At 36.3% G+C, this 27,329-nt stretch overlaps 2 long non-coding RNA genes across 4 annotated transcripts in view; one reads left to right on the forward strand and one right to left on the reverse strand.

Moving 5' to 3' along the window:
- The window catches only part of LOC106507648, a 157,617-nt gene extending 136,477 nt beyond the window's left edge, over window positions 1-21,140 (forward strand). Inside the window, exons 2-3 of the long non-coding RNA XR_002345147.1 lie at window positions 9,764-9,842; window positions 14,890-21,140. This is a non-coding gene — a long non-coding RNA (uncharacterized LOC106507648). The remainder of the gene's footprint in view (window positions 1-9,763; window positions 9,843-14,889) is intronic.
- LOC106507647 overlaps window positions 1-27,329 on the reverse strand; it is a 226,416-nt gene that overhangs the window by 192,399 nt on the left and 6,688 nt on the right. The window lies entirely within an intron of this gene.

Below are 27,329 nucleotides of genomic sequence, written 5' to 3' on the forward strand. Positions count from 1 at the left end.
CAGCCAGACAGGTGATAGGTAGGTAACCTCACCATCCCTTTTTGACCCTTTCAGTCTAATTTCTTAATCAATTCCTTATGTTTTTGTAGTTCTCCTGAATGAACACTTAATATTACACCTTTTCTATCTCTTTTAACACTAATGAATCAAGAGAAAACAATAAAGATATATGTGTGTATACAATTAATTTTTCATATAGTTATATACAAGTTGAATAAATGCTGCAAAATCATACAATTTAAAAATAACTACAGAGGGCAGAATCAGTAAATCAGTGAAGTAAAAACTGTAAAAAAATAAAAGAATTCAAGTTAAATTTGATGGATTAAACACATAGTTCAAACCTGAAATACCACTAAAATAAGAGTTAATGAAAAACAATGTATAAAATCACAAGGACAAAGAAAATGGAAGAGGAAATGAGACAGAAGGGACAATAGACAAGAGATAAAAACACAATTTTGTAAGATGGAAAGGACACAGACTAGTGAAATCTGATTAACAGCGCTCAGAAAAGTGAAACAAATGATTCAAGCACAAACCACCAAAAAAAAGGTCCGGAATATATTTTTAAAAATCAGAAATTCAAGTAGCTTCAGACTTAAAAATTATAACAAATTAACAGAAATCAACAAAGTAATGCTTTCCAAATTCTTAGTTTTAGGTTAGGGAAAGATTTTTTTCTGAAAAAAAAGGAGTTCCCGTCATGGTGCAGCGGAAACCAATGTGACTAGGAACCATGAGATTGCAGGTTCGATCCCTGTCCTTGCTCAGTGGATCCAGCGTTGCTGTGAGCTATGGTATAGGTCACAGACGTGCCTCGGATCTGGCATTGCTGTGGCTGTGGCATAGACCAGTGGCTGTAGCTCCAATTGGACCCCTAGCCTGGGGACCTTGATATGCTGAGAGTGCAGCCATAAAAAGACAAAAAAAAAAAAAAAATTTTTTCTAACTTAAAACTATATCTTCAAAAATCTTATTTTACATGCATCCTCTGTAAAAAAAAGAAAAAAAAATCCTAGAAAATGTGCTTCATCAAGACAAAGAAATAAACTAAAGAAGACATAAAATTCAAGAAACAAGGAATATAACACAAAGGTAAAGAAAAAGAAAATTCCCAGCAATGACAGCCTAGAATGTCAGCTAGGATCTTTGGCCTAGGGAAGCAATGAAAGCAGATTTGTACAGGACAGCAGGCTCCAGAAAAACACAGAGAGCAGAGGAAGAGGGAGGGAGGAAGGCATGAACTTTACTGAAAGCTGTTTTCTAGTTCTGTGAGAAAGTTTAGGACTAAAATCATCACTGGGACCTAGATAACAAACCAAATGACGCTAAAAACTTGTGAAAAGAGAGAAGAAATGTAATCATAGAACAATACAAATTTAAACTAAGTATTAGTGTATCAGAAAAGCATGATACAACTATAGCAGGAGAATAGGAGGAAAAATAGGTGTGTACATTGAAATTACGGTTGAGGAGGGAGTGTAAAAGAGATAATCCTAAGCTTCTATAGAAGGAAGCTAATAGATTCTGTTAAAAATTAAAAACAAAAACACAGAACTAGCAATAAAGCATACTAGAAATTGGGAGGTAAATAGCTAAAAGAGACTGAAAATTTTTACTTAAAGAGCATGAGAAGGGGAGGGGTTTACTCATATTTATTTGTTTTTAAGCTTGTGGTACTGTTTGGCTTTTAAATTTAAGGATAAGTATTTCTTTGAAAATAATAATTACATTTTTAAGAAGTAAATTAAATGATGAAGAGTTTGGTAATTTCATATATATAGAGTACTCTAATCAATAATAAATTGGAACATAAAAATCAAGCTATATTTTCTTTAATGAAATTAAACATTAACTGTTTAATATATTCCCTGCAATCTTTATGCATTACTAATGTACTCTGCAATTTTGATAATATGCAAAAGGTAAATTTTAGCCCAAATCAGCCTATACCTTTTGAATTGAGTGGATGTCAAATTATTTTGATTACTAAGGTATTCATTAGGTTCCATTTTAATTATTACATAATGAATCACCCTAAAACATAATGACTGAAAGCAACACACACACACCATAGTCCATGGGGGTTGTTGTACAGGACCTCAAATGAGGCTGTCAGCTGAAATACGTATGCACAGCCATTCCATGAGTGCTAACTTCCTCACAGCATAGCAGTTGGGTTTGAAGAGTAAGCATCCTGAGTCGATAGGCAGAAGATCTTTTATGATCTAACCTCAAAAAAAAAAATCACACAGCGTTATTCCACCATAGTCACCAATCCACTAAAATCCAAACGAAGGGAAAACAGATCCCCACTTCTCAATGGCAAGAGTGTCAATGTCACATTGTAAGAAGAACATATGGGATAGGGAATCTTTTTGAGCTATTTTAGAATACACAATACACCAAAGAGCTCTTTGTTCTAATACAGACAAATCCATATTCACATAATGTTAAATAACCAGTAACTATCTTTAAAAGGAGACATGCGTAGACTGACAATTTCAAAATGGGATATGTTATATTTTGGGGAAAACAATTTTAGGGAAATAATTTCCAGATCATACACTTCACACGTACTCTTTCCAAAATTTGACTGACAATATTCATGCTAGTTGATCATTTTTAAAGAGTTGTGCCTATCAATCATTTTACCATCTTACTATGGTACACAGATCATAAAGTGCAAAAATCTCCAGATTTCTAAACAAAAGGACAACTTAAAATACTAATGTTGGTGCTGAGAAAGTAAATGACTAATAATTAGATCATAAAAGCTGGAATTAGTCTTGATTCCTTGCCTTTAACAAAACTGAAAGAAAATCTAATTAAAATGACAGCTGGTGGATCATTAAAAATAATTTTGATGATAGATAACTATGTGATTTTGGCATATAACTTGGAAGGAGTTCAAATGTTTGAGTGACATTGTTAAAACAAAATTCCATTCTCATCTACTTATTTATGGGAATATGTTTTCTCAGATCTTACATCTATAAAAACAAAAATAGAACAGATTGATACTGAGCTTTGTCTCCTAACAATAAGTAATTTGAATCCACTCATATACACATTTATTTATTGAAAAAATAACCCTACCATCTGAATAATGGACATGTTTCTAATAAATTTTATCTTCATGTTTATTATTTAAAAGTAAAATTATTTATGTTGTTCAGGTTTTTCTATTTAAAAGCATGATGAAAATGCAATTCAGAAGAAATTTTAACATGAAGACTCATGGTCACAGATTTTTTAATTACTTTTCAAATTACATATATATTTTGTGGCAGAAAAAAAAGTGGTCAAAGACTTTCAAGCAGAAAGAATACATTAAATTACGATAAAATTCTATTGGAAAAGTGATGTGGTAACAGAATTTCAGATAGAAAAAAAAAATGAAGAACTTCTGTTAAAATGAGTTTGTCCAAGTATTTCTATATGGATTATGGTGGAAATCAAAATGGATAATTTTAAAGACTGATGAAAGTTTTAGGTCAATGTTTACAAATTTCTGTAAGCTACATCTTTTACAACTATTTAGACTTACAACGAGAAATTCAGAGGTCAACAAAAATTTCTGAGAAGGTTTTCAAAATTTATTTAAGACCAATGATTTAGAATCTTAAAATATCCTCCAAAATAATATGAAATCTGGTCCTAATTTAACAGCAAGTATTTTACATAAAGTTATTTTTGTTGTTAGCTAAAAAGGGAGCCTCTGAACATTTTCATATCCTGTTCAACTACAGTTGTTTTTAATTGTATATTATGCATATAACTGTGAGGCAGAACAGTATATGAAGAAAATCTTTTTTTATTAAACCTAGCAGAAAATGGATACGGTTTAATTTTATTATTATGTATAAAACTAAATAATTAGAGCTTAGATTTCTTGTTTTACCTAGAAATTTTTTTACATACATGAAGGAAGATATCTAGAATTAAAAATCTACATTGTTACATTCTTGAGGCAAATGGCTCATGTAGAAATACAGAAATAAATACTTGCCCATTTCTTTTGAAGATTACTGGGGCTAAGTACTGAATATAGGATCTCAAAATCCAGCTCCTGGCTTCCTTTTTAGTGCCTCAGTGTCCACAAACAGCCTCACAAAATCTTAATTATATTATGTATCCCAAAGCTCATCATGATGCCTGACAGTACAGATGTCTGGTGTCTGTTGAACTAATGAATAAAAGAACTGGGATTAATCCATTCAGTGAGTTGGTAAATCTTTTCCATTTTTAGAAATTTTCTATTAAAACAAAAATTCATAATTGAGTTATGTCATCTGAACAGTGGTCCCAAAAGTCAGCCCAGTGTCTGACTGCCTCAGTCACCTGGAGTGGGTTATAAATTTAACTCTCTGTACTCCCACCTCACATTACTAAATAACATACTTGAGGGGGTAAGGTCTGGGAATCTTCATTTTTTGTGGGTTCCCCAGCTGACCGCCACACACAGAATTGACAGGAAGCTGGAGAATCGGTTTTGGAACCAAGAAAAAAACAGGGCAGATTCATTCAGAAAATCAGAAAGCAGGAAATACAGGCAGAGTCTCAGGGGGAAAAAAAAATAGTCTGGCCAGGGTAGCACTGCTGGAAATGAAACAATACCAAATATTTGTCACAGTGCTCAAGATTCAAATTCAAGAAGGAAAATGACTGCTACTCTGCAGTGGGTCACACAGGTATCTCATTTAGGTAGGGACAGAGCCATGATTAGTAGTTCTGCTAGAGGGCAAAATGCTGCTAGAAATCAGAAAATTTGTCTAGGAAGACCAAAAAAAGGTACAAATATAAGAGTGTACACAATGGAATGAGATGCCTCATAAAGTACTGTATCAACAGAGAACCAAATACTAGACTGTCACCCAACCTGAACACTACACAGAAAGGATCCCTATATCATGAGCAGTTAAATAACCTTAAAATTTTTCTCCTGAGTCTGTGGCTCTGTATTATTAATTGAATTCCAAAATTATCCAGTTCCATTTTTAAAATTAAACATTGTTTAGAATCCTTTGCAAAAACTAAATAATTGACTACATTTGTAACTTTTCTGCTGTTTATATTTTAAATTGTTTATCTAATGATAGAATACTTGGTAAAGTCTATTGCTAGTGGATATAGGGAAGAAAGTCTATATAATCTGTTCAGCTCTTGGTCCTTTTAGCCAGCTTGACTCTTTCCACTCATCATGTGTTCACAGTTCCATAAAGAAAAGCCTCAGTCATCTTAGCCCCTAGCAATGCCAAATGGGAAAACTGTCAAGGAACCACCTGTTCATTCCCAAATGGCTTTTGCTTTTTTACTACCTTATTTTCTGACTAAAAAAAAAGTTGACTCTGCAAATCTAATGATGTCCTTTCTTTCCTCTGACTTCTACAGATTTAAAGTTCATATTTGTCAATCACTTTGCATCACAGCATTCTCATAGTCTTGAGTAAGAATTTCCTACTCCCAGTTTGGGGTTAGTAGATGCAAACTATTACATTTAGAATGGATAAACAATGAGGTCCTACTTTATAGCACAAAAACTATATCCAGTCTCTGGGTACAGACCATGATGGAAAATAATATAAGAAAGGGAGTGTGTGTGTGGTGTGTGTGTGTGTGTGTGTGTGTGTATGACTGGGTCGCTTTGCTGTATAGCAGAAACTGACACATTGTAAACAAACTACAATAAGATTTTTTTTAAAAAAAGAATTACTTACTCCTCATCATCCTGGAATTTAATAAATCCCTTTCTCCAATTTTGTTCATGTGGTCTAGACCATTCTCCAATCCCCACTGAAGCATGGAAGTTTAACTATGTTCATAAATCTGGTTGAATATGGAGATGCCCACTTGTTATCCAGGAAGTAAACATTAACAAAACATTCAAATAATTAAATAACTGTATACCCACACCATTCTTCGAGACTTTAAATATATATCTATTCAGCTTTTCTGATTCACATCATTATTCTTTCAGTGATAGAATGGATATGGTAAACTGCTCTGTGAAGAATACCTCATTACCTTTCACAGTTCTTTGAATTTCATAGTGTTGACTAAAAATATCTTTTCACTAGAAGAGCCTAGAAGAACGGCACTCAAGAGAGTTGTGTTTTCCATTACATTGATCTTAGTCAGCAGACTCCACTGCATGATTGAGTTGCATGCTGATAATAAATCAACAAACATTACATCTGTTCTCACCTGCATTTCAGTCTTTTGTGTGCTGAGTGATATTTAATGTTAAACTATTATAAGAGTAGCCTTTTCTTTCTTTGTTTTGTGTTGGGTTATTTTCTTTAATAAATTTACCAATGGCCAATCTCATCAAAAATCCACACATAGTGATCTATATAACATATCCAAGAAAATAATTTTCTCTCAAGAAAAATATTACATAGGCATTGACTCAATTCTTAAGACTATGAAAACCAGCTTTTTGACAATATGATAAGGCTATAGTTCACAGCTTTTACCAGGGCCACAAAGAAGTCGGATGTAAAATAGGCCTTTAATAAAAGTTCGCTGGCTTTTAACTGAATCTTATTCACACAGAGTGGTGATATTAGTTAAAGCAAATGAAAAAAAAATAAAAGGTAACCTCATGCCTTAAGATTAACTCCTGCCTATAGGCTGGTTCTAGGTGCTAAATTAACCTGAATATTTTAATTGCTGATGTGGTCTAATGCTTAAAGTATATGTACTCCATATACAGATAATTCTCGCCTAGCAAGAATATAGTTTTTGGTTAACAGTTGAGAAATAACAAGAAATTCTATAGCGAGATGCAAAAAGTGATGCGGGCAGAGACATTGCAAAAAGAATATTGCATTAGAGTTCAGAGAAACTGAACCAATTACCAACTGGAAAAAATACACAATGTGAGAGTTGTAGGTTAAGTTTTATTTGAAGCAAAATGAGGACTACAGCCTGGGAGAGAGTGTCTCAGACAACTTTGAAGAACTGCCCTTAAGAGGGAGGGAAAAATGTCAGTATATGCGTGATTTTCGTGAATGGGGATACATGGAATCAAGCACACATTTTGGCAGAAGGTTCCTCCTAGTCAAAAGAAGCAGATAATCTCCATCTTTAGTGCTTTTCTAGATATAAGGAGACACAAGAATTTGGGATCAGAAAATCTGAAAATATCTAACTATCTGAAAGCCTGTTCTGCTAGTTTTTCCCAGAGCACAGAGTGCCTCACTCCTGTTCTCCACCCTGAGCTCCTTTCGGGGGTGTTGAAGGTCAGTAGCTGCAGCAGTTAGTGACTTATAGAGGCAGATGGCAAGGACAAATTTTTAGTTGGCATAATAAAAGAATGGGATGCATTATGAGGAATAGGCTCACATGATTATAAAGGTTCTGAGAAGTCATACTATTTGCAGTCTGCAAACAGGAACCCAGGAAAGCCAGTGGTTTAAATTCCAATCTAAGTTTAATGACCTGAGAACCAGGAGCGGTGATGGTCTAAGTTTCAAAGGGCAGGAGAAGACTGATGTCTAAGCCTTAACAGTCAGGCAGAGAGAAGAATTTGCCCTTGCTCCATCATTTTGTGCCATGTAGGCCCTTGATGGGCTGGATGATGCCCACCCACATTGAGGGAGAGCACTCTGCTTTATTCATTCCATCAATTTAAATGCTAATCTCTCCTGGAAACACTTTCACAGACACACCCCAAAATTACATTTAACTAGACATCTGAGCATCCTGTGGCCTGGTCAAGTTGACACATAAAATTAACCATCACATGTACTGAATCTAGCATTAGAAGATCTGATCTGAGGTCCTAACTATATTCTTACTCATGTCCTTGAGCCGCTGTTTCTTTATCTGAAAAATGAAAGTAATAACACCTCACACACAGGGTGATGGAGAAAGTAAATGGATATAAAATAGATATAAATGTGCCTTATAAATTTTAAAGTGTCTAGACATATAGGAACTATTACTTCTGTTTCGTGTTAGTGCCACACAGTAAGTTATCAATGTCAAGAAGGTACAAATTTAAGATAAAACCATTGTCAAAGTGATTTCATTGAAGGAAACAATATAAATAAGCTTAATGAGCTGTATTTTGCCTTTGGATACAATAACAGAGAAAATATTGCCAAATATTAAATGAAAGACTATACTAAAGAAGTTATGCTAAAACAGATATAAAGCCCATGAAATCCATTCAATAAGAACTCATATAAATAGGGAAACCCAGAAATTCCTGAACTGTTATCCAAGCAAACTGTTTAAAAAATTAAAATAAGCAATTTTAATACCAGGATAAGTGAAAGAAGTGGGAGTGCTGATCCTGGAGCATCTATACATTTGCCATATCCCTGTGAACGCCCAGTTAAATAAATAACTTATTGAAAAATGGAGAAGCCACTGCTTGTGTCAGTGATAGAAAAAATGGCTAGAGAAAAAGAAAGAATAATGATGGAAATGAGCACACAGATTAGCTACTACTTTGTTTTTTTAGTGATTTTTATTTTTTCCATTATAGTTGGTTTACAGGGTTCTGTCAATTTTCTACTGTTCAGCAAAGTGACTCAGTCACACACACACTCGCACACACATATACATATACACATTCTTTTTCTCAGATTTATCCTCCATCATGCTCCATCAGAAGTGACTAGACATAGTTCCCAGTGCTATACAGCAGGATCTCATTGCTTATTCATTCCAAAGGCAATAGGTTGCATCTATTAACTCCAGATTCCCAGTCCATCCACTCCCTCCTTTTCCCACTTGGCAAATATGAGTCTGCTCTCCATGCCCATGAGTTTCTTTTCTGTGGAAAGGTTCATTTTTGCCGTAAATTACATTCTAGATATGTGATATTATATGGAATTTGTCTTTCTCTTGCTGACTTACTTCACTTATATGAGAGTCTCTAGTTCCATCCATGTTGCTGCAAATGGCATTATTTTGTTCTTTTTTATCGCTGAGCAGTATTCCACTGTGTATTTATACCACATTTGCTTAATCCATTCTTCTGTCGATGGACATTTAAGTTGTTTCCTTGTCTTGGCTATTGTGGATAATGTTGCAGTGAACACATGGGTGCATGTGTTTTTTTCAAGGAAAGTTTTTCTCCTTTGTTCCTTTCTTTTTTTGGTTGGATGATTTCCATTTATTTTATGCTTGTGTGCTTTCCTTTTTAGTTTTTGTGAATGTAAATGCTTGGTTTTGATTTGTGGTTGCTCTGTTTTTTAAGTATGTTAACCCCTTCCTATATTTGCTTGCTTTAGCCTGATAGTCATATAGGCTCAAACACATTATTAAGAAAAAAAAAAGTCTAGATTTTCTTACTTTCCTTCCTCACATTCTATGATTTTGAAGTCCTTTTTTAACATCTTCATGTTTGTCCTTTTGCTGTTCCTTGTATTTATCATCACTTTTACAGTAGGTTTTTTTTTTTCCCTTTAGGATCTGTATACTGGCTTATTTAAGTGATTGCTTTCCAATTGTGATTTCCTCCATCCTATTTCTTCTTACTTCTTTTTTATTTAGAGAAGCCCTTTCAGTATTTCTTTTAATATGGGTTGAGTATTACTATACTCTTTTTAAAAGCCATCAGGACTTAGGCTTCTTAGAAGCCCCAGACCTGTCATTCTCCTAGCTTTTATCACTTCTTATACCAAAACTGTCAGGTTCGAATAATAGAAAGTCTTCTATTGATTTCTCTGGATGCTAAGTTCACTGAGAGGGATATGATTTAACTATTCCACCTTAGCCTTGGTTCTTTCTTCCCTGACAGATCCAACACCTACTAAGAATGATCTTCCACCGAAATGAGCTGAAGAAAAAGATGACCACAGATTCGAACTAAGGCTTTGGTAAGACATTCAAATAAAGTAAATGATAAAATGTACGTAAAAACAATTTCCCCAAATGAGAATTCTCCCCAAGCCTTAAGTTGACTGACTCCACCAGTCTGTCAGTCACTTAAGCTCAAGAACGTGCTCATCTCCACCACCCTTGCTTCCTTTATTCCCACAAGTTATTAATTGCCCAGTCTTACTATTTGTAGGCACAGACTACAGAAGTAATAAATATTTCTTGTCTCTTTCTTTTCAGCCCCTCTTTTAAAACTCTAGCTTGCTTCCGCATTATTTTCATGAAATCATTACAATAGCATCCCAACTGGTCTCTTCCTTCAAATCTTTCTCATATTCTAATCCATGAAACCCTACCAGATGCATCTCCCCTGTTCACACTTTCCAAACCAAAATCCTTCAGTGGCTCAACACTGCATAAGAAATTTAGTCCAAATTTCCTAGGCTAAAGATTACAAGTCTGAAAACACCAAGTGTTGGAGAGGTTGTGCAGTAATAAGAACTCTTAGCTACTGCTGGTGGAAGTGTATAGATAGGACTGTTCTGGAAAGCTGAGTCTCAGAATCTACTAAAACTGAATATATACATATCCTGTACCCCTGTATTCTACACAAACAATAGTCACTTTGGTGAATAAATTACGGCATGAATATTCACAGAGTGAATACTCATAAAACAATGAAAATAAATAAACTACTCGGAGTTCCCGTCATGGCGCAGTGGTTAACGAATCCGACTAGGAACCATGAGGTTGCGGGTTCAATCCCTGGCCTTGCTCAGTAGGTTAAGGATCCAGCGTTGCCGTAACCTGTGGTGTAGATTTCAGATGTGGCTCGGATCGGAGTTGCTGTGGCTCTGGCATAGGCTGGTGGCTCTGGCTCCGATTAGACCCTAGCCTGGGAACCTCTATATGCCACGGGAGCGGCCCTAGAAAAGGCAAAAAGACAAAAAAAAAAAAAAGAAAAAAGAAAAAGAAAATACATCAACTACAGATACATTCAACCACATAAATAATCTCATCAACAATACTGAGTGAAAGAACTTGACACAAAATAATAAGTATTATCTAATGACATTTCTATAGAATTCAAAACAGACAGCATTAACCTAGGGCATTAGAAGCCAGGGTTATTTCCTTCAGGAAGAAACAAAGGCCTAGTGTTTGAGGAGGGGTATGAGTGGGGCTTCTCGTGTGTGGGTAATGTTCTTTGTTTGAGACCTGGGGAGTGGTTTCACTGGTGTGTTAACTTTGTAATAATCCCTTGAGCTGTACAGATACATTTTGTACATTCTTCTGTACTTTTTACTTTTATTTTATTTATTTATTTTTAAATTTCCTTTTATTGATGCATCTAGACTGGTCACATTTAAAGTAACTACAGATCTTTCTTTTCTTTTCTTGTCTTTTTGCCTTTTCTAGGGCCGCTTCCGCGGCATATAGAGGTTCCCAGGCTAGGGGTCTAATCAGAGCTGTAGCTTCTGGCCTACACCACAGCCACAGCAACACAGGATCCGAGACCCATCTGCGACCTACACCACAGCTCACGGCAACACTGGATCCTTAACCCACTGAGCAAAGCCAGGGACTGAACCCGCAACCTCATGGTTCCTAGTCGGATTCGTTAACCACTGTCCCACGATGGCAACTCCTCTTCTGTACTTTTTAAATATAAGGTCTTAGCTTTTTCTTAAGGTTGACCAATCTTCTCCCTACCTGTTTCTCTAACCTCACTCTCTTTCAAACTGACTCACTAAATGTTATGCTCACCTATGTCTTAATCATTTCAGACCCCTTAGACTATCTTAGACTGATGGCTTAAACAACACTTATTTCCCACAGTCATGGTGGCTAGGAAGTACCTGCACATTCAGTGACTGGTGAGGGCCCACTTCCTGGTTTGCAGATGGCCATCTTCTTACTGTGCCTTCACATGGTGGACAGCAGAGAAAGGAAGCAAGCTCTTCCATGTCTCTTCTTAAAAGAATGCTAATCCCTATAAGACTTCACTCACATAATTACTTCCCGAAGGCCCCATCTCTTAATATCATTCCATTGGGGGCTAGAGTTTCAACATATAAATCTGAGATGAAGTGGGGAACAAACATGTAGTCCATGACAAACTATATTGGTTTATTTATTCATCCCAGAACAGGTTCTATTATTTTTTAACCCTGTTCTTTTATTCATGCTATTTCTCACTGGGAATTATCTCCTCCATCTCTTCATATCAAAATACTACCTGCACTGGCATAAAAACTGACACACAATCAAACGTAACAGAATAAAAGCCCAGAAATAAATCCACGCATATGTGGTCAATTTATAACAAAGGAGCAAAGAATATGCAACGGGAAAAGGACAGCCTCTTCAATAAATGGTGTTGGGAAAACTACAGAGCCACTGGCAAAAGAATGAAAATATACCACTATCTTATACCATACAAAAAAATCAACTCAAAAATGGATTAAATACTTGAGACCATAAAACTTTACTTACTTACTCTAAAACTTTAGCTTACTTTCAGTAAGATTTGAAACCGTAAAACTTCTAAAAGAACATAGGGTATATGTTTTTAACATTGGTTGTAGCAATGAATTTTTGGTTTAGAACCAAAAGCAAAGGCAACAAAAGCAAAAAATACATAAGTGGGGATACACAGAACTAAAAGGCTTCTGCACTGCAAAGGAAACCATCAACAAAATGAAAAGGCAATCCATGGAATGGGAGAAAATATCTGCAAACCATGTATCTGCTAAAAGGTTAACATCCAAAATATATAAAGAATTCATATAACTGAATAGCAAAAAACCCAAACAATCTGATTAAAATGGGCATAGGAACTGAAAAGACACTTTTCCAAAAAAGATATACAACAGGTCAACAGGTATGTAAAAAGGTGCTCAATGTCACTAGTCATCAGGGCAATGCGAATCAAAACCACAATGAGATATCACCTTATACCTGTTAGAATGGCTACTATCAAAAAGACAAGGAATGATAGGTGTTGGCAAGGATGTGGAGAAAAGGGAACCCTTGTGCATTGTTGGTGAAAATGTAAGTTAGTGAAGCACCTAAGAAAAACTGTAGAAATATTCCTTAAATATAAAAATAGAACTGTTTTATAATCCAGCAATTCTACTTTCAGATATATATATCTGAAGGAAAAGAAATAACTATCTTAAGAGATAGCTACAGGAGTTCTCGTCGTGGCACAGTGGAAGTGAATCTGGCTAGGAACCATGAGGTTGTGGGTTCGATCCCTGGCCTCACTCAGTGAGTTAAGGATCCAGTGTTGCTGTGAGCTGTGGTGTAGGTCACAGACGCAGCTCAGATCTGGCATTGCTGTGGCTCTGGCATAGGCTGGCAGCTATAGCTCCGATTAGACCCCTACCCTGGGAATCTCCATATGCTGCGTGTGCAGCCCTAAAAAGATGAAAGACAAAATTAAAAAAAGAGGATAGCTATACCCCCATGTTAATTGCAACATTATTTACAATAGCCAAGATATAGTAACCACCTAAGTATTCATCAACAGATGAATGGATAAAGAAAATTAAAACATAGCCATAAAGAAGGAAATTCTGCCATTTGCAACATGGATGGACCTTGAGGGCATCATGCTAAATGAAATAAGTCAGACAGAGAAAGACAAATACTATATGATCTCACATACAGGTGGACTCTAATTGGGGGGGAGGCTTGCCCACATCACTAAACAATTCTCAGACACCAGCTAGGTCTTCTACAATTCAACTTAATTCTGACAATGTCTACTCAAAGATAGTATTAGATTCCATAAGTTAAGGGATCAACCCACAAGACTGTCCTCTACTTCAGGTGCCAATCATAAGTCCAGGTCATTTCCTATGCTTCTGACTAACTGGCTCTAATTCAGAGGTCTCCATGCCATCCTCTCTGAGTTTAACTGATTTGCTAGAACATATCACAGAATTCAGGGAACCAGTTTACTAGTGAGATCCTAGTCTGTTACAAAAGATATTAAAGTATACAAATCAACTACCTCATAAAGGTACAGAGGGTGAGGTCCTTAACAAAGGAGCTTCTGTCCTAGAGGGGGATGTGGCCTGACATGATGGTATACAGAAGCATTTTGGTTCACCAATCTGGAAGCTCTCCAAACCTCCTCTTTTTTTGAGTTTTTAAGGAGGCTTCATTATATAGCCATGGTTAATTCAATAATTGGTCATTGACAATAAATTTAACTTTCAGCCCCTCCTCAAAAGGCAGGGGGTGGGAAGAAAGTTCCAACTCTACACTTAAGGTCAGCATCCCTGGTAACTACCCCACCCACATTTTTAGAGGATTTCTGAAGGTCAGCTCATTAACATAACCTCAGTTGTGGTTGAAAGGGGCTTGTTATAAATAACACTCACTTCACCTTTATGATTCTGAAGTGTTTTCAGGAATGAGGACTACAGACCAAATATTAAAATAAAAGATGCTTCCATTTGCTCTTATCACTCAATTCCAAGGGTTTTAGAAGCTGTGATCCAGGAATTATAGATGAAGGCCAAATATATATGAGAAATACATCTGAATGACCAAATATACATTTATTACAAATAATATTACATAGCCAAGACAAAACTGTGTCGTGAAAACAGAAGTCCCCAGTTTTCCTCCATTTCTCATGTTTTCCTCCACTATCACCCCTGCCCGTCCTGTCTCCTTCCCCTCTTCCCTTTCTTCTTAGAGGTCAGTACTGACACAGAACCAACAGGATGTAGATTGACAGACAGATAGACAGACAGACAGACTGACAGAGAGACATCTAGATTTAGCATAAGGAATTAGCCCATGTGATTATGAAGGCCAAGAAGTCCTAAGATTTGCAGTTGACAAGGTGGACAGCCAGGAGAGCCAATGGTACAGTTCAAGACCCCAAAGCTGGTGGGCTCAAGAATCCATAAGAGCCAGTGTTTCAGTTCAAGTCCAAGACAGGAAAAGACTGGAGTCCCACTTTATCAGCCAGGTAGAAGAAGTTCCCTCTTACTCACGTGAAGTTTATCCCTTTTCTCTTTTCAGGACTTCAACTGATTGGGTGAGCCTCACTCACATGAGGAAGAGCAATCTGCTGTCCACCAACTCAAATGTTAATTTCATCTAAAAACACTCTCACAAACATACCCAGAATAATGTTTGACAAACTATCTGAGCACCCCATGGTCCAGACCAGTTGATACACAAAATGAACTATCACAATTGCCTTCCCAGCTTTTCACTCTTATTTCTGGCAAAAAGTATTCTTCTGATCCTTTAGAAAATTCAGACATCTTCACTATCACATATATAATTTGTATGGGAGTGAACATCTTCACCTCCAACTCTAAAACAGGACTGTAAAATGATGCAGATATTCTATCCACTTGAAGAAGAGCAGAAGAGTTAATGAACAGAATTAATGATATAATAACAACAGTAGCTAACATAACAAATATCAGCCGATTTAACCATTATAACAACCCAGTGACATATGCTCCCAAAGAGAAGAGAAAGGCTTGAGAGAAAAGAGAAGCTCTGACTCTTTGATTAGATCCAGTAATGTAAATATCTGATGACTGGAGCTGCCCTGTACATTATGCTCACAAAGAAAGTCAGCCTGAGAATGGAAGAAACCCAGAGGGGGCTCTTAACGACATAATTTGAACTCTCAATCAACTTGCTTATCTGTGGACTTCTCTGTTGCATGAGTCAGTATATTCTGTTTTGACCTAAGCCAGTTTGAGTTGGGTTATTGTTACTTGGAACAACAAATTCTTAAGTACTTTAGAAACTGATACTAGAAGTAAGGTGTTGTAAGAGACAGATCCTAGATAGTGGAAGTGACTGAGTCCAGGAAAGTACATGGTGGGAAACTGAGAATCCCTAGGGGACACAGTAAATAGGATCTGACATGTGCATGTAACCCAAGCCAAGCTACTGACATGTGAGGAAATATGAGCCAGAGTTTTGGTAAAAAGAAGCTTTGACTCTTCAAATATATTTGACGGTATAAAAATATGTAAGCCACAAAAAAAAAAAAAAAAAAAAGGAACTTGGATGAGGTAGAGACAATTGAAAGGAAGCACAGCCATGAGAGACTGATCCTGATAATAATTTTTGAACTCTGAGTCCAAAGTGTATCTATCAGTCTGGATCCAGTCAGAAAATAGACTACATAAAGAAATAAACATGGGGAATTCAGTATAACAGTTATTAAGCTATATTACAAGAGTAACTAAAAGGTATAAGCACATTTTATATGGTACCAAAGAAGGAAAAACTTGAGAGGGGGCCTCCTCCCAGGCTCGGTTTTAGACCTTCAGGAGAAGGCATAGTTTGGCTCAATGATAAGCCAGAAATGAACTGGGTTTCCCAGACTGGAGCTGTCCAGCAGCTGCTGAGCAATTAGAAAGCAACTCTGGGAAAGCAAGTGGGGAACAGGTAATCAGCAATGGTAAAGGGGTAGAAACCTTCTACGCCACAGGCAAAGCATCCCAGGCTTACAGAGGGAGCAGTGGCTGCTTGGAGGAAATTCTCTGGAACACAGGCGAGTTACACAAGTACCTGCAAAGGGAAACAGGGCACTGATTCAAAGAGGAAGCCTGTAGAAAAATAATTTCCATGTCAAGTGCACAGCAGGAAGGTTATTGCCAAGACTGCAAAGTTACCAAAGGACTATGCTCTGGGCACGAGATTGGGGCAGAGATTCACTAGATCTCCTTACACCCACATTGCTAGCCCACTGAGCATCAGTCATACAAGGTAGGAGGCCCTCTCCTGCAAGATCCCTCTGGTGCCCTCTACTGAGAATTTTTAACAGAAATCTCACTTCAAAGGAGAAAAACACTAAAAGAAACTGAAGGTGAACTAGGAGAGGCAAAAAATTGTAAGTGGCACATAGGTTATGAGAGCCAATAAGTTCTCTTTTTTGCTTTAGATATTTCCTACCAGATTTTCTGAATATTGCAAATTTGCTAACTGATATAGGACCTACATCTCATACCACCTATAGCTAAGCAGGGTTTTCCATTGACCACTGCATGCTTTCCCGACAGCCTTTATGCCACCATTTCTTACCCAAAATCTTTCTGCCCAGGTCTCATTTTTTTAGTTAGAATCCTACCTTTGTCATTAACATATAGGTTAGCAGCCTATCAATAACATATTTTTATTTTAATAAGAACATTCAAGAAAATAAGGGCTTTAAAAGAAAGATGATTGAGTTTTTAGAGATTTGACAAGTTGATAAAAGGTATTTTAGGGACATTGGTACTTTGGGTTCTTCTCAAATAATTATACTGTTATCTATAATAAAATAATACAGTCAGAATTTTCCAGCTTTTCAAATCTATCTGGTCCTTCTAGAATTCTACAGTGCCAAAAAAACATGGCCCAACAAGGAATGATTTGTTTTCAATTAAAAAAAAATCTAAGTAACCAACCATAATTGTTTTTAGGTTAAAAAATGCTTTTTAAAAAAATAAACAGAAGTAACAGGGAGTAGAATTAAGGAAGCAAAATTTTTACTCAATACTCTTAGTGACTAAAATAATTATTTTAAGTATATACACATAATTTTTAAAGCATCAGAGATTTCTTCTGAACTTATCAGTAGTCCTGTCTATGGACATTTTTATTTGTTAATAGTGTTTCTTAGTCCCAGAAACAGTACAAAGTTTATTACTTAGTCCCAGAAAAACGACAAAGTTTATTACTAAAAAGTTTTAGTTCACCTCAAATACTTTCTGTGCTATTTGGAAAAAGTATCTAGGGGAAAATTCATGTAAGAAGAGTAAACCCAATTTAACAGAAAACATGAAAAACTGTTGGTGAAGTGCTTTATGCGTGCATGTGTTTGGCCCAGAGGAAGCATCGGACTGGATGTGGGAGTGGGAGGCAGAGTGAAAAGATGCAGTATCTCCTCCTCTGCCGCTGTGTTGGATAAAATGGATCATTTTATTGTCAGGTTGGCTGAGACTGAATGTCAACATTATACAGGAAGGCCCCAAAGGTATGCAAACAGGAGATGCTATTCCAGCTTCCTTCACTTGATGCTATTAAATGAGCTCACAGTCCAAAAGATAAAAGATATCTTAATAAACTAAAGGCCAATAAGTGCCTACTTTTATAGCAGTAGTTTAAATTCAAACCCTTCATGAGTTTATGTGTGCTTCTATGGAAAGACTGTATCTAAAACAACACTCTCAACAGATGAAATTCACCAGAGGAAAATAAAATTTACCTAAAAATTGCTGTACTGATTGGTAGTTTTTTTCCTTTCAGTAACAATAGCAAAAGTCACTTAGAATGTGTGGTAAGTCTAAACCCTCACAATGGATGGTAATTTAATTTGAAATATCAGACATACATTCTATGTTCATTTAGAAAATTCTGACTGGGTTACATATAAGTAAGAGTCATCTAATCACTCTATAAAATTGTATTATCTATTACATGCCAGGAAACCATGGTTTCTACCTTTGTAAAAATCTTTCTAGCATATGAAAACTTCTATTGCTCTAAACATCTGATTATCATGTGTTAAATGGGTACCACACTCTTAAGAAAAACAATAAAATAATTATTTTTTACTTAGTGGTAAAATTTCCCTCAAAAGTTCATACCTATTAATCAGTGGTCATATGTATAATCAATGGTAGTATCCACTACATTCACTGACTGGTTCAGAAAGGCTCCAACAAACCAAAACACAAATGGAGTAAGATTGATTTTGGGAGAAACCTGTGGAGCACAGAATCCCAGCCAGTATGTCCATTCATATGTGTGGATTTCAAGTTTCCATGAGCCAGGGGCAGGACCTTAAAAATGGAATGTGTCCCTCACCCCTTAGCAAAAGGTAAGATGAGAGCTAACAAGAAATCATAATATTGACAATTAGAAGTTGACATTAATTCTTATTTACCACATGTGTACCATGTGTCAGAAACCCTGACTGGCACTTGATCAAGACAAGTCAAGTTGCAGGTTGCTAAGGAGTAAATATGAAATAAGAAAGAATAAGCTGGGAGTACACTGAGAGAATACTGATTTGGTAGAGGCAAAGCTGAAGAAAATTACAAGATAGAAAATAGTTTTGTATATTTCAGATGGAGGAGGAAGTTGTGGAAAGAGATAGATTGAGAAAGCAAATAAGAAAGGGCATAATTATTACAGCAAGAATTTTCAAGAGGTAGAAAGCATGAGGTCATGAGCATAAGTGAAGACAAAGAGGAAGAGTGACTCAGTGAAAAGATGGAAGAAGATAAGGATGAATGAGAACTATAAATCAATTCAGAGGTATAGAAGAAGTAAAATAAGTCCTAGGATGACGGCAGGAAATTGGAAGGAAAGGAACAGGATGACCTAGAAAGAGAAAGAATAAATGAACTTCAAGGAGACATCGTGAAAGAAGTTTTTCACAACTATCATAGCTATTTCCTCTGTTAAGTATTCAAGGTAAACTGCTAAGAGAAAATAGTGCAGCATTAAGTGCAAAGGTTGTTAAGAGTAGTTCAAAAAAATACTAGCATAGAGAATGGGTAAGGATATGTAAAGATTTGCTAGACAATATTGAGAGTCAGTAGCTGGAAATCATAAATGCATAATGCAGGCTATCAACATGGTTAGACATTTTGCTTCAGTATTATTCAATGCCTGGTTCCAGGATCAGAACAAACAGATGGTTAGATCATTCTAGAACTGAGGATTAGGATAATGGAATAACAAGGTCATAAAAGTGGTGAGAACTGCGGGTGCTAGTGAGAGAGGTTTAGCTTAAGGACCATGAGTTGTCAGTTGGATTGAATAATAAGGAAATGAAGCCAAAGGAGGCTTATCAATCAAGAACATATGAAGCCAACAAAGTACAAGAATCAATGAGAGTGAAGATCAGCTGCTCCCCTCATAAGAGCTCTTGAAGGGCATTCTGCAGTCTGGTAGATAAAGTTTAATTTACTTCTCATAGCAAGGCTTTCTATAATCATGCTTGCCTAGCCAGTTCATTTCTCATTCCTTCTTCAGATACTCTCAGGAATCCACAGGTCCTGGCATACCAAAGGACTATGCTGCTTCCTGTTTTCAAGTCACTGCTGTTCTTCCTGAAGAGCTTCTCCTCTCCTACTAAATCCCCATTCACCTGATGGAACCTCTCAGCCTTCAACTCATCTCAGGAGTCTTTTCCTTTTTAAAATCTTCCTGTGGTAATCTGTCTGCAAAAAATAGCTCCAATTTTCATCCCATCCCTGCACACTCATGCCATTACTCCCAGAACAAGCCCTTGATTATAGGCTGCCCAAGAGAATGCTAAAGAATTGGCACTGTGCCAGTTCCAGCTCAACTACCATTTTCAAGCCAAGTACACAGTTCAAACTGTCCACTGTATCACACTACTGTACTATAATACACCTCTATTATTTTACTAATCACACCAGGATTACAAAAAATTTGCATATCTGCTCCCTGTCTATTCTGTGAAATTCTTCAGATTAGGGACAATGTCTTAATCATACAGATGTAATTCCTACATCCTAGCACACAACACATGATGAATACTCAATAAATAATGTGAACTAAGTTGAATCTAAATTGAATTAGTGGGAGAAAGATAGGTACTCTGCTCAGTCACTGGAATTTCATGGTTAAGATTTCACAAGTGGAGCAATTCCTTGAAAATTATGGAAACATACTGGAGGTAAATTTGGCTCAGGTACAGTCTAGGAACTGAGATGAGAGTGGACGCATCACTGAGGATGTGGACTTGTGGCCCAGTAGGATGATGAAATCTGTCTGAAGTGGAAGATGGTGATCCTGAATGGGAAGAGATTGTGAACTATGGAAAAGAAGAGGCTGTGAGTGACAGTCTTTCATAATCATAACAATGCTTTTAAAGCAACGGTGGACAATTAAGATGTTGAGGGTCCAACCTTCTATCCAAAGTACACTCAAGGGAGGAAAAGTAAATCTCCACTTCACTGACTTATGTGTAAGCATATTATTCTGGCTTTCCAAAAAGCCAGTTGAGTGTGTGCCTTCTCATTCCCTCCCACCCCCAAAATCCTTTTGTTCCATGACCACTGAAAGCTTTTTGCTCAATCCTCTTCCCTACTCTATTCTCTGGGCCATCTGAGTCACTCTTGTGGTTTCAATCATCTGGACTTTCTCACCCCCTATCTTTCTTTCACGAACTTCAGGACCGTTCTAATTCTTTTCTGAATATCTCCACTCTTTGGCCTTTCAAATATATCAAGCTGAAGATGTTAAAGGACAAACTTTATTATCTTCTATTCAAACCATGACTTTCCTCCTGTATTTCCCATCCCCCCACCCACCCACCCTCCCGCCCCCGAGCTTGGGTTCTGGAATTAGTCAAACAGAAAACGCTTGAATCTGTCCTTCATAAATTACTATTTATAACTTTGGCAAACTACTTAGCGTCTCAAAGCTTAGGTTTTTGTCATCTGTTTTGAGCCTCAAAAGCTTGTGAAGAGGATTAAATAAATGCCTATCCAAGCCCTCAAAACTAATCACCCAAACTAGACCTCTTGAAGCCATCCTTAACTTCTCCCTTTTTTCCCTTCCCATAGTGCCAGACTCTCCCAAGCAACTGACCACAAAGCTGTTAATTCAGTCTCTAAAATGTATCTAAATATATGCCTTTGGCCATTGTCACTTCCATTTCTCTAGCATAACACCAAAACATAATCAAATGCCCATTACTAATCTAGTCTACATTGTCTTTCATACCATTGTCAGAGAGCTTTTCAAAAATACAAATCAGATCATATCCCTGTCTTCAAATTTTTTCAATTGTCCTCGTCCTACAAAAGTCATGCCAAACTCTTTAGAATCTAGTATTTGCTGTCTTTCCCTGAATTTCCTGTCCAGTCTGATTGGACATCATTTCTCATTATTCCATAGATTTTACACCATCATTTTCCAAACATACTTCTACCTTCATGCCTGTTTCCTTTCCAATATCCTATATCCTACCCACAGTCCCCAATTCACCTCTGAGAATTCTTGCTCCAGCACAAATGTGATTTCTTCTGTGTTGTCTTTGCAGAACCCCCAAAGACATAAGATTGTTCCCTCTTCTGTTTTCCCACAGGACTGTACACATACTTGTCATAACCTTCATCACAATACAGCTGCTGATTTATTCATCTATTTGTCCAGCTATACTCTGAGCTCCTCCTCAAAGGTAGGAATAGTGAAATAATTATTCCTGCATTTCCAATCTCTAACATAGTTCCTTGACTGTTATAGTTATATGTGTTATATATCTCTAACAGTACATTAGAGATGCTTGATAAATTGTTGAGAGAATGAATGAATCAAAGGATGAATGAGGAAACTGTGTAGCCTGAATGATGCTTGCTATGCATTATTTAAATAGGAATTAAATCCAAATAGCTCAGGTATATAAAAAGAAAAAATCCTTAAATGTGAGCATTAATTTGGAATAAATGTTCTCTAAGTATTTTTCCCAATTCCAAAATACTTCAATATTATTGTAAAGTGAGCTAAAGCTTTTCTCCAGACATGCAGGATCAGAATTTGGTCCAGCACACACCAATTTGTAGAATGAGATCTAGTGGGTTGTTCAGGGTGTGTTTCTAGTTAACTCTATTGTATTACTTTTAATAAATTATATTTTGTGAAGTTTATTTTTTCAATTAAGCAAAACTGAATTATGTGCAATAGTTGATCTTTCAAAATGATAACATGGTGAAGAGTGTTTTTCCCTAAAATCCTGTCAGTTTGAGTGACAAGTGAGTACCCAGCACTAAGCATCTGTTAGGGAAATCTTATTACTCTGTGTCTGTCACTAGAAAATTGGAACAAACACTGCAAGACCTAGAGACTTAAAATGTTATGATGTGTTTTAAAACTGCTTTCCACAGAAGGTCCTTTATTTTATTAGAAAATTATAAGCAAACAAGTCTTGTTTAATGGCTTTCAAAGTATAAGCACATTTCATGTCAAAATTGTATCACTCTCGACTGCTTACTTGTGTGAGAAATCTGTCAAGCTCTGGTGCCCAAAAAAACAGGGTAGCACGGCAGATTTTTTGCTGAAGGAAATAATGTATGCTCAATTAAACCAATACAGCGTGTGTAATGGTCTGATTCCATCTTAGGAAGAACTATCAGCTTTCTGCTCTGGGATTGAAATTTTCCTAATACCTGGACTTTTCGGTCAGTAAGAATCCCATGTAACAAGAGGCAATCTTGAGCCTGAATCTCAGGGAAAGTTGAGCTCTTATTTTTTTCTCCTTTTAATATTCAAATATTCTTGGAAATTTTACCTCTTCTTCCTCATATCCTCTGCCTCTACTCTCTCCCTTTCCATACCGCTCTTTTAATTTTAATTTTTGTCTTTTTAGGGCCACATCCATGGCATATGGAAGTTCCCAGGCTAAAGGCTGTACCAGAGCAGTAGCCACCTAGCCTATGCCACAGCCACACCAGATCCAAGCTGCATCTTAGATCTATGATGCAGCAGGTTGCAATGCCGATCCTTAACCCAATGAGCAAGGCCAGGGATCAAACCCATGTCCTCATGGATATTAGTCAGGTTCTTAACCCACTGAGCCACAATGGAAACACCTCCATACTCCTCTTAATATACTAAGTATTTTAACAATTAAAGAAAACATTCATGAAATGCTAAAATTACAGTCAGTTCTCCCCCACCCCCATGGAATCAGTAGTTGGTTGTGGTGTTAATTTTATTTGAGAGTCATTCCTGAGTGCTTTAGCTCTTCAAATATATATATATATATATATATATATATATATATACATACACACACACATACACATACACACACACACACACACACACAAATCATGTTTCAAAGTAAATGGGATGCTAACAAAATATGGCGAAAAATTCCTGGAGCACCCTAATGTCCTCTTTATAGTCTATGTCATTTGACAAGTTTACAATAATTCTGTTCCTGTAAGCAGAGATCACAAACAGAACTTTCCCCAAAAAAAAGATGACAATAAATATGTAACACTTAAGATACATGTTTTCCTAAATATTCTTTTAAAAGATGATTTCTAAACATAATATTGTATGTTACTAAACTGCCACCTACTGTGCTTGCTCACCTAGTACACAATATCTTTTTTTACAGGCTTGCCTTTTTCAATGAATATGTGAATTTATCCCCCAGCTATTTCTTGACATTCTTTCTTTCCCCTGTTCCAGTCATGTGTGCTCCTAAAGACCAGAAAAAGAAATTTTTTTCAACTAATTATAGTCCTACCACAGCCTTTCACATCATTTAAGACTTAGATTGATTATTCACAGTGCCATGACGACGTGTCAGTTTGAGACAAGAAGAGGTTTAGAGAGGTTTACACTTTGCAGAGTGCCACCTGTCTCCAAAGGGCACGTTCATTAAAAAGCTCCAGGTGCAAGTTGTGGGAGCAAAACAGCATAATGAAGTCCTCTGCCTCTTTGCACACCTTTTGATTAATAACATTCTCCTTCAGTTCCAGAAGATTATGCACCAGTGTTCGCTGCAAGAAACCTGGGATACCAGTCTACTTTTCTATCCTTCTCTGAAGAGAATAAATTGCCATTTATCTCTGACATGAATCAAAAGAATATAGAAAAACAGGGTATTTCTGACACAATCTACTTTTATAAACAGCAGCTAATAAGCCAACTGAATCATATTTATTCAATAAACAACATTTACTGTGTGTCGCTGATCAAATTCTACTCAATCCTTTCTGTCCTATACCCACAAATGTGGGAATCAAATTGATATTTATACCAATAACCTGAAGGCATTGTTAAACTCCAAGTTGCCTCATGAATCATAAAAATGGGACAGAAAACTTGCATTTATCAAATATTTGCTTTTTTTCCCCTTTTTCAGCCACATCCACAGCATATGAAAGATTCCAGGCCAGGGATCAAATCCGAGAAGCAGCTGCAACCTATGCCACAGCCGTGGCAACACTGGATGCTTAACCCACTGTGCCACAGTGGGAAATCCTCCAATATTATTTCCTAGATATTTTCACTAATTCAATCAAATTTTAGCCACATAGTAGCCTGGTCAGATAAATACTGTTATCTTCATTCATCACTGAATGGAATTAATGCCCAGAGAGATAAGAAGAATCAAAACTTACTGTCACTATTTTCCTGGCATTGTGTTTATTACTTTAGAGGGATTACTTCAATTAATCCTCATAACCACATTATGGAGTAGATACTATCATTATTCTCCTTTTACTAAAGATAACTCAGAGAAGTTAAATAACTTGCCCAATATCACACAAATAATATGCAGTAAAGCCAAGATCCAAACTGAGGCAATTCTAATGCTTGTACCATTATCCCCAAAACTAAACTACTTATGAGTGTGTGAGTGTATTTTAATGTTAAATGAGTTATATTCCTGTTTTATTCTTGAAAACTGGGAATACATGTTTGGTACACATGGTAACATTCAACTCATCTAACTCTCCTACTAATAGCTGTTAATACTTGTTCCTTATTATGTATTCACTATCAAGCATTTTATATACATTACCTTGTTGAAATTCACACGCATGTAATATTATCCCCTGTGATAAAACTGAGATTTGGAGAACAATAAGAATAATTGTAGCAAACACATAGCAGTTACTATATGCTAGATATTCTTCTCTCAGAGTTTAAAGTACCTATTTAATATTGACAATAACAAAATGATGATTATCCCTATTATACAGATGAGGAAACTGAGAGGTAACATTTTGACCAAGGTTATACGGCAAGCATTCAGCAGAGCAAGAATTCCAGTTCTAAAAGCCCAAGATTTTTTTTTTTAATTGGTGGTTTTTTATATATGAGAAAAAGGAATGGTTATATGTATAACTGACTCATTTTGCTATACATTTGAAACTAACAAAACATTGTAAGTCAACTATATTCCAATGATTTTTTTTAAGTTGGTGGTTTTTTGTCTACTAATAAATGGATGAAATGCAACAAACACAAATGGTACATGCAGTATCTCTAAGATTTAAACAGTACATCTAAGCACCAGTTCCTCTTTTACCAGTAGGTGGTAAAAATTGAGAACTTATTCATTTGGAAAAAACTATCTGGTATGATCTAGATTACTGTGGACTAAATTATAACTCAACTGGAGAGCTAATATATACATAGGTATAATTCTCTGTGTCCCCCCCAGCTGAATGCTAATAACTACTAATGTTATCTTCTCTCTGAATGAATTAAAATATTTGCTAGATCAATAATGTTTTCAATAGCGCATAAGCTGAATTTACACGTCCCAATAAGTACAATATACTGACAATATAAATGATATAGACATTGCCTCAAAATATGTAATAACCCACAGTAAATCTTTGTGAACTATGTATGCTATCAAACTAGAAAGCTAAATAGATGATATTTGTCATCTGGAAAGCAGGAAGGGCTTGTTTTGCACCAACTATTTTAATAAGAACCATGAGAAGACCTAGAAAATGTAAAGTACATGTATCTGAACTCATTAGAAAACTACCAAGGTCAAGGATTTGTGTGGCCCATATACTGAAAAGAATAGACACCTAACCTTCAACTTGAGGTCATCTTTTTTGCTAAACATACGGAAAAGCCCAAGATTTTAACCACTATGCTAAACTGTGGAACAATTTAAAGTAGTGCTTCCTTGTTTATTGCAGCAAATGTTAGCAACATGCCTTAACAATAATAGCATTCATCACAATCAAACATTTTGTTGCATATCAAGTAATCAGGCACATGTGGTAGGGAATGGGAGTGAATCAAACCTGTACAATTTCACACTGGTCAGGCTTGTGCATAATTTCAATGATGGCAAAAACACAATTTCTCTCATGTGTTCTACAAATATTGAGTACTAACTATATTCCAGGTGCTGAAATTAAAGAAATAAATAAGATTCATTTACTATCCATGAGAAATTTGGGATAAAACAAATGGGTAATTACAGCATGGAGGGATAATCGCTAAAATAGAGCTTTGCTTTAAAGCCAAAGCTATAAAACACTACGTGCTAGCATGTCACAGAGTCCCAAAAGAGGTACACACAGAGTATAGCTAGCAAAAGAAGAGGAAGATAAAAGAGCATCCCTTCACATTGCATAGGGTAAGAGCTTAAAAATATTGTTCTAATAGTTGCAATCTTATTAAAATTCTAATAATGTTTATGCCTGAACTAGAGGTGGAAGTCTGAAATAACTTTCAGGTACGTATTTTCCTTGTTTCTGATCTGATTTTTATCTCTGAGATCTATTATTCTTTTCTAGCAGGCTTGTTTGTTCCTGAGCTCCCAGGTCCTCCTCCCAGCCCATACCAAATTTTATCTATAATTTTAGTCACAATTCTTGGTTTCAAGTGACAGAAACCCACTGTAATCCACCTTGGGCAAAAAGAGAATATATTCACTTGGCTTATGTAATTTGGAAGTACAGGAAATAGATGCG

Source organism: Sus scrofa, chromosome 6, assembly GCF_000003025.6.
Source record: "Sus scrofa isolate TJ Tabasco breed Duroc chromosome 6, Sscrofa11.1, whole genome shotgun sequence".
NCBI classification, from domain to species: Eukaryota; Metazoa; Chordata; class Mammalia; order Artiodactyla; family Suidae; genus Sus; species Sus scrofa.